The sequence below is a fragment of the Teleopsis dalmanni genome, chromosome 1, assembly GCF_002237135.1.
Source record: "Teleopsis dalmanni isolate 2A chromosome 1, ASM223713v2, whole genome shotgun sequence".
Taxonomy (NCBI): domain Eukaryota; kingdom Metazoa; phylum Arthropoda; class Insecta; order Diptera; family Diopsidae; genus Teleopsis; species Teleopsis dalmanni.
The window spans coordinates 158,686,407-158,696,722 of record NC_051846.1 but is presented as its reverse complement, the minus strand read 5'-3'; positions in this window follow the sequence as shown (position 1 = coordinate 158,696,722).

Genomic DNA, 10,316 nt, shown 5'->3' with positions numbered 1-10,316 from the left:
CCAACTACTAGGTTCGTCTAGAAATCACAGTGCTATTTTAAAACGTTTACGCTGTAGTCTTTTGTAGTGTAAATATTATTTTGAGCCAGACAACACGAACGACAATCAAATTTGCTCATTAAAGTATTTTCATATTGCGAATTCGGTGAAAGGAACTGCACAAAAGCCAAAGTAACTAATAAAACATTTGCAGTTTATCTTTATTTTTGCACCGTCTTTATATGCACATTGCGTTTTTGCGTTTTTGCGTTTGCGTTAACGTTTGTTTCACACTTCAAATGACTAACCCAGTGTTTGTAGCATATTATCACGTATACGTTGTAATGGTTTTATAAGGCGCCCACATATATTTATATTTATATTTATGTACGTAAATTAGTGCTTCACAATGTTTTCATTACTTTTGGAGTTCAGTTAATTATACTTCCAAAAAGCCGTAATTAAAACCGTAATGGACGTTTTAGTGTTTGTGGTGTGGTATAGTGTGGTGTGCTATGTGTCATTGCATTATTATTCACATCTGCAAATCTAAGAAAATTTCAATCGTTACTTATCTTGAAATTCGACTATAAGAAATAAAATACTTATAAGGAAGTTTATCATTAAAATAACAAAAATGTTCAGTTTATTTTTTAAGTGGTGTTGGCACTTTCATCTTACTATACATATATAAAATTATATATATATATATTTTAAAATCTGCAAATGAGTCAGATTATACTTAAAATTTGTTTACTTTTCATTACCTATTGTGTTTTTTTTTTTTTGTTAAAAATATTGTAGATTAATGTGTTTTAAAAGTAACAAATTTAAAAAAAATATCTCTAAATACAATTTAATTTTTTTTTTTTATAAATAATATAGAATTTTACAGTTTTATTTTTTTTCTACTAAATGACTCTAAATCGATCTCTTTTATATATGCCAGTATAAAAACTGACTTTTTCATCCAAAAAGTCTTTATGTAATAAAGTAATTAGGATAGTCATTAAAAATGTCCTCATTATAAACCAAGCTTGATAAAATAATAAAGACGATCATTAAAAATGTTTTCCTTAAAAACGAACTTATTTTTTTTGTAAATATTTTTGTTTCTGTGAAATATAATTAAAAAATAAATATAACGAAAATCATAAAAAGGTTTTTGGAACAGTCGTGAACTACAACAACAAAAATCCATTTTATATTATTTTATTTAATTGAAATTTTGGCTGACCATACAGCTGTTTCGGGTGTATCAATAATCTATACAACTTTAATACCAATAAAAAGATATCGATTCAATCCAAAAATAACAAACATTGCATATAAAGAATTCCATAGGATATATTAAATTAAAATCGTATCAATGAAATTGATCTCATCATTTTACTGACGCAAGCAGTCAGTGCTCAACTTAGGTCATATATATATATATACAGAAATAATGTTTTTTTATGCTTATATTAAAAAAATAAATTACAGACTCAGCTAAATTTATTCTCAAAAACCGATGGTCTTATAAGTTTTTCAAAACAAAATTATTCTCTTATAACTATCATTATAACTATCAGTACTTAAACTTGATTTTATGTATAAATTATAAAATTAGAAAAATTCTTATAACCAAAAAAATGACATGAAGACCATTGAAATGCTATAATTATTAAAACACTACACATATTAAACTTTGAAATCTTATAAATCTAAAAACAAATGATTTCTTTCATTTAGCGCAGTGTGAACAGTTTCTAAATATTTAAAATTAATTTAAATGATATTTGCTCCTAATAAACATGCAGTAGGCTTAAATAAATAAAGATTAAGTCAATGTTACTAAAATAGTTTTATAATTAGCGTTTTAAACTTAATCATTTTAATTTTATTACTTATTATTATATTTTATTAATTAATCATTAAAAATATAAGTAATAAATATATTATAAACAGGAAGAAAATTATTTAAAATTACCATTTAACTTTGCTTTTCTTTCTAGTTAATTTAATTGAATTTATAAATTTTTTCATTGAAAGTGCATTATTTGTCATTTTAATTTTACTTTGGTAATAATCACAGTCTTCGCGTATTTGTATAAAATATTTCCTCAAAAGATAATGTATGAATATGTAAATTTAATATTGGCGTACTTATTTTTTTTTGTTTTTGTATTTGTTGCAACAAATTTTAATTTATTGTTTTTTATTATGGATTTTGTTATATGAATTGTGTTATTGAACCTCTTTGTATTGATTTATTACGTTATATTCGAATGATGCCAAAAATATATAGACAGACTGCCGCTTGTTATTGTTCATTACATACAAATATATGTTCATATTTTCTTAATTTGTAAATATTTCCGTATAATTTACAGTAAATAAATATACTAAATGACTTCAAATTATAAATAAAAAGTAATTAATGATTTTCAATACATCATAAATTAAACAAGTCTAAATATTTAAAATATAAATGTACGAACCTAATAACAACAGACATACTTTAAAAATTCGTTAATATTTAAGTATGTAATTTATTACAGAATTTAAATAAATATTGAATTCGCTAATTTAATATACAATCATTGAAAAATATTGTAGTTATATTCTTAATCTTATAACTTAATGGATAAAAACTAAATATGACATCACTTCGCCTGTATTAGAATATTAGAATTTTTACTGCTCTTTTTTATTTTAAAAGATTTTGATATTTCTAATTGGAGACATTAAGAAAAAAATATTAAAATTTTGGACACACAATCCCAAAGTGTTCATTATATGATATTATTATAACAGATTTTAATTGTTAATTTATCCTAAATGAAGTAATTATTTGAAATTTTCCCCTATATCTGTAAATGTTTTTTGGACTATGTATATTTATTTGTAAGTACTTCAATTTAGCAACTAAGTAAGGTTAGCTCAGTATATACATAAAAATATGAAATCTATAATAAATATCTGTTATGTCTATAAAACATCTATAATTTTTAATATTTAGTTTAAAGCATTATTTCTTTCCTCTTCCAATTTAACGATTGTGATCTACTAAGTACCTAAATAATAGTAAATCATGTTCCTATTCAATATTACCTTTACAAGACACATATTTAATTTAGTCTGTTTAGTTTTTTTTTTTTGGTTTTATTTGTTAGATTCTATGATATGTTAGTTCTTCATTTGAATTGTATTATCATGATGATCAAATCTGTTTTATATGAGTTCATTGATTGGAATGAATAAATAAACAAGCTAATATATTTGTCTATAGTTATTCTATTTATAGTTAAAATTGAACTGCATTGTCATTGTCATTAATGTTTCTTTAACGTTTAAAGTCCCAATTACTTATTTTTAGGATTTATTATTTTAATTACATATTCAAACATTTTTTAATGTTTATATTTCTATGCTTTATATACGTATTTATAGATGTAATAGATGTAATAAATATGTATAAAATAATATCATTTTAATAATATCATTAAAGACTGAAGTCTTTATTTAATTACTAAAATGTAGAAATTAATTTAAATAGAAGGATGTTCATATGCTATATAGATAAATAGAAATACTTATCTATTTTCATATATAATTATTTTTTTAATTATCTTTATTATTATTATTAAATTAATTTTTTATGTTGCTTATTTGTTCTCTCTTCTTTGAATATATTACGTTTTTCTTTATGTTTTGTTATTTATTCATCTGATTTCATTAATATATCCTATTCGTAGCTTTGATTTTAGAAAGTTAGAAGCATAGACTATTTTGTTCTGCGGAGTTATTTATTTTTTCTTGGTGCTCTTTAATGCTTTCTATTAACAATTTGACTCTTAATTATTAATTAGTTAGGTTCATCAATAAGCGATAAAGTATTATTATCATTTTATGTCTTATACTCTTGTTTTCTCTCATTTTGCGTTTATTGCGCTATTAACTAGCACTTTAAACTTTGATTATTTCACTATATATTATTCAGCTAATTTAATTATTAACTGCTCGTGTGACATTATTTAACTTTTAACATTTAACTTTGGCGCTATAGTTCTATAGCTGAAATAAAAATCAAACAACAATCATAATAATTTTTTTTTGTTTACTATTGTCTACTCTAAATTTTGTTATACAAATATTTATTATTAAACAAATATAAAATGTAACACAAAAAATTTATTCGTTACTTTATCTAATCACCCTAATAATTAGCAGAAGTACTAAAATTTTGATTTAATAAAATATTTTAATAGAAAATTTTCCAGTGTATGATGTATGCACTTTAATTAGCACAAAAGCGTAAAATCTCTAATGAATAAAAATAAGTGTAAGCTCCAAAGACAAAATTACACAAAGAATATCAAAAGTATTTATTAATATATATAATAACTAAAACATAATCTCTAATTTAAATATTAAAAAGTAAATAAATTTGAAATTATTTCGCAAACTCGATTTATTTGGTTAATTCCTGTAGATTTTTTTTTTACGAAACTTATCTTCAAATACAAAAATAATTTTTTTTTTTAAATATTTATACATAAAATATATTATTATTTACTTTTAAAATAAAATTGAAATAAATTTTATTAAATCCAAGGTGCTATATTCACACGAAATAGTAAATAATCTACATATAAAAAATAAATGTGTTATAATCGGTTAAAAATAAAAGAAAAAATTATTGATAAAAAGTGCTGATTGCGTTGTGTTTTAGAACTTTAACCAAATTCAGCAGACCTAAACGTGTTAATTTTATTAGAAACTCAAAAACTCAAAAACATTTGTTTTTTTTTATATAAGAATTATATATAAGTTTTTTGATTTTTGTACTTAATAAAAAAAGTTATTCTAATATATGATAGTTTGATTAATTACGGCTATGGCTGCAAATTATTTTTTATCAATTATTTTTGTTCCTTTTAAAAGCACTATATTCCATCAAAACAATTATCAAAAATTTGATTTCATTATCTTATCAATGAATCTAAACAATAAAGAAATGAGTACACAATAATTGACTACTTAAATTGTAAAAAGTAATTTTAAATATATACATAAATATATATACGTGTATTAGTATCTGATATTTATATAGAAAGTATTAATAAAACATGCTTTAAATGCAGAATATGTCATGTACTGATATTGCTAAATAAAAGATAATTTAACATAAATGCTGTTACAATTATATGGTCTTATCAGAAGTTGGAATTTTGATGACTAATGCTCATTAATGATATTAGTAATATAGATTTGTCGTTTTTACAAGTAATAAAACCAATCGACGCCCACAAACTCTACCATATTTAGTTGTATTAAAATAGCTGTAATAATGCATTATTGAAATTAAACAAGGTATTAGTTTATCTTTAATAAACATTTAATACTGATATTAACATTGATTATATTACTTTAGATATATATATATTAATATATACAAAATTTATGATTATAATCAAGTTAAGAACTACTTATTTGCACCTCATTGACAATTTGAATAACATTAGTCTAAATAATTAAATCATTTATAAGCAAGCAACATTTGTTCTTAAAAAGCACTTCTTTTATAAGTTTAAATAAATAATTTTAATTAATTTTATTTTTTAATTTTTAATAACTTCAAAGTATGAAGTGCTTATAAAATTAATTTAAACATTTTAATGTGTAAATCAACTGCAATTGAATTTTTCAAGTCTTCTCAATTGACACTTAATTTTAAAGCCTGCCTGCCTGCCTGCGCACTGACCATAAAAGTAGAAAATTCAATTATTTGCTATTAAAATTGCAATAATTTGATTAAATAACAAACGTTACGATTGGCACTTTATTTATTTTAGACTATAAATATCACAATTAATAATGGACACAAAATATCTATCTATGCAGTATACATGTACATGTTCGTTTTTTCTGCAGTTTGTTGTAAGCCAAGTCATGAGTAACGCCTGTGGTGCATACCATTGTGTTTTTGTTTTTGTAATTGGTTTTGGTTTTTAGTTTCTATAATTTTTGTATTTAATGACATTGAACTTTCAAAGTAAACACCGCCTCGTTTAATACTAAATAAAACCTACCAATCCGTCATATAATATACAAGTTTCTACAATACACAATGAAGGTATTTGGTGATTGTGGTCTATCAAAATAATTGCTTAATACACAATTATTTAAAAATTAGCTGATGAAATAGTTTTGGGTTTTAAATAATATTTTTCGTACCTTCAAATTGTTTTTAATTAGTTTTTAAATTTAATTTATTTTTGTACAATCAAAAATTATATATTTTCTATATAAAAATGTATGTGATATTGTCAGTAATTTACTTTTACTACTCTTGTTAGTTCCACCATTCACACCATAATTATTGTAATTGCTATAAAAACGTATATTTTGAAAGTATGAGAAAAAGCATAATTCTTGTATAATCGCATAACGTTCTTACACATATAATAATGTAGCTATAAAACAAAACAAAAAATAAATATTAATCCAACTATATTTAAGTTTAATAAAATTAGCAAAAAATTTTCAACACCATTTATAAAAGTAATTAAGTCATACATTATCACAATAGATATTGGGTCACCTATTAAATTAAATATAAATCAATTACCAGATAATCAAACCACTTAAGTCGCCTCACGCAACAATTATGTGTTCAACTTATAGTTAATTATTAGAATAAGTAAAAGTTAAAGTGCTACCTAACAGCACCAAAAAAATAAAAAACAGTTTATGTTCTTACAGTTATAGTAAGTAAATCCTATGTGTGTCACTGGTTTTTAAAATTTTTTTCTAGAGCAAATCGTTTTATTATTTTTTTTTTGTATTATAATTTAGTACAAAAAACCATTCCAATATCATGGTTTTTTTTAAATTGAATTTTATGGATTTTACTAAATTTTACTGTTCAAACTTTATACGTACTGTATTGTTAATAATTTTTTTAAATTGTTGATAAACAACCAATTTACAGAAATAGTAAAATAAAAAATAATATTTTGGGAAAATTTATAAAAACATAAAATATTTTCGGTTGTTTTGTTTTATAAATAATGTAGTATTTTAGCAATATTTGAAATAATGTATAAGTAACATTATCTTTCATTCATTTTTAAAAACACCATTTATGTACTTCACTCTGAGCATAGCAAACGTAACATATGACAAACTGTACTACAATGCTACCAAAAACCCTTTTGTGTCATATACCCAAAATACAGTACGAATCATTGTAACATATTCTTTGTAGTACAATACTACATGTGAGTCTCTAGTCTTAAGTGAATTAATTAACTACTTAGATTCTGTAGAGCCTGGGTGAGTTGGTCAACTATATCGACTGCCACATCAACTTAACTAGGGGAAACGAACATTAAGAAGCCTGAAAGCTACCGTGAAAGACTTGAATCCACTAAACCACCTCTTAGGACATTAAGAAAAAAGTAGATTATTTAATTATATATATTGATATTATAAACAGTTAAATAAATTGTTAGGATCGTTATACATATAATCGCTTAATATAATATATATATACAATATTTTTAGTACACCAAGAACATAAAAATAATTTCTTCCTTTGTTTGCTGACTTTTATGTGAGCTGTTGCAAGATACTTTATTTTAAAAATAAAATTATATTTTAAATAAGTTCAGTTCTTCCTTCCTATTTAAACAATGCAACTTATTAAATAATTAATTACAATTCCAAAAAGATATATATTCTCAGTTAAACAAAGAAAAAAAAGCTATCAAAGATTGACTTTGCAAAATTGAAAATCATTTTATTTTCTTTCTGTCTTTGTTACAAAATCTTGAAGTTTTCTTTTATTTCATGTTTTTTTTTATAATAAAAATTATTTTTCTTTATCATTTTGCCGTTTTAATTGCAGTAGATTATGTCCGCATATAAGTCTAGTCAGCTTCCCATAGATTAAAATGTTCCAAGTAAACAAAAGTTTACTAAAGTATCTATACTTTTTACGATAATTATGTATGGTTGTATATAATTTTGCGTATTTATGTTTTGGTTCACTCGTACACATGTCAATATTAAGTTGAATTTTTATTTTATTTTATTTTTGTTGTTTTTGTATATTTTTTCTTTGTATTCAATTATTTATTGGGGTCAGTGACTTTGATTAATATTCATGTATGTATATATTTTTGTACGTATGCACATATTTTTGAAACTTCCAAAACAGTTTAGCTATTATTATATTTACTTTTACATTTGTTATTCATAAAAAAAAAAATAAAAGTACTGTCTATATATACATATATATATATAATTATAATACTTTGCAAAAAAAAAAGAGAAGAAAAACAATAAATCAAGACAGAAAATTTTAATCAAAACAAAAACCTCAAAACAGAAAGCTTCATACATAAAAATATAAGCATTACAAATAGTAGATCTCATATGTTTACATAAAAAACTACATAATAAAGGAAAAGGTGTTTTACTTTTACTCACAATCGTATATATTTCAATATCTTAACTTTTTTCTGCTGGGTTCAAGGCGATTTTAGCATAATGAGACAGTTTTGTTTTACATGCGCTTTTGAAAACCATTCGAGATACTTGTATTATTCTAATACTCGTAGCTTTCGTTATACGCCGAAAACTTACGGCAGTTGGTGCTTTGGACTGTCGTTGTCTGCCTTTAATGCTGACCTTTCATATCAAATAAACGGTATTAACAATAACGCTGTCTACCCTTAGAAATATTTTTAAATACTTCCTGGTATTTAGTGAGTGACACTTTCAATACTTCTGACTGCATCATCGGTGGTGTATTGCACTGTAGGAAGGAGAGAGTGAGTGTACTCGTTTTAAATAAATATATATGTGTACATATATATATTTTAAAAATAAGTGATTTATATATTAATTTCATTTAATTTTTACCTAATTAAAATCAACTTGTTTTTATTAAAACAGATTATTGGAAAGGTTTTATTATGCAATAAATATATATTTTATATAATTAATAAGAGTATATAATTATCATTTAATTAACTGATATTATGTAAACTAATTAATTAACAAGCCTTAATGTCTATTAGCTTCGAGAAAATTAGTTAATATTTAACATTTAGATAAATTAAAATAATAAAAAACAAAATCATGGTGCTTTTTATAATTGTTAAAAAATATTACAACTTTGTTTTTAAATTTAAATAAATTTTTATTTTGTTTTTTATTTTGTTTTTTATTTTAATTAATTTTACTTTAATGTTTCTTGTTTATTTTATTTTAATTTTTATTTTTATTTTATTTTATTTTTATTATATTTTTTATTTTATTTTATTAAATTTTTTATTTGGTTTTTAATTTTTATTATCTTTTATAATTTGTTATTAAATTTTTTATTTATTTTTTAATATTTATTATTTAATTAAATATTTTTGTACAATTAATTAAATTTAAAAAAATAAACAAAGTGAAACAAATTTTAGTAAATGAATTTAATACCAAATATAAATTATTTAGATTATTGTGTGTCTGATTAGTTATAATTATATCTAATTATAGTGTTGAATTTTGATTATTGATATAACTGCTCTGCATAAAACATTAAGACATTTTTATGGAAGAACTTAATTAATTATTGGACCAGAATTGCATCAATGTTTATATTATAACTATATCCTTTAGTAATATATATAGGATATTATTCTATGTATCCTATATATATTATATATTCTATATATATAACTATATCCTTTAGATATATTCTACTTAAAAATAAATTGTAAAAATATATATGCTTTGACCTTTAAATAAAAAACTTAAGATTTAATATAAACTAAATTTTTTTTTAGAATAACTACATATATTAAACATTATTTAAATCAATTATTATGAAAATTTTAAAAATGATCTAATTCATTAATCACTTACTACGCCCATTTTTGCATTTTTTTCTTTAAAAATGATTTCACTTTTTACTTTTGGAATAATGACTCGACTCTAGTGTATTTCAATAATAATCATTGGATATATTTATACAAATCAGTAAAACAAGTCAGTAGTCACTTTTTTGGTATATGAAATACACGCGCCAACACTTGACACCCTTTTGCCCACTCAAATTGTTTACTTGTTTGCAAAAAGTTAAACTATAAAATTTTAAGTGTACTTTAATATAAAAAGAAATTGTGAAACACTCAATATATATTTATTTATTTGTAATACTAGAATAAATATATACATATATATATTTATTATATTATTATTTAATTAATTGTTTTTCAATTTATTTTATTATTATATTATATTACACATTATATTATATATTATATTATATATATTATATTATATTATAT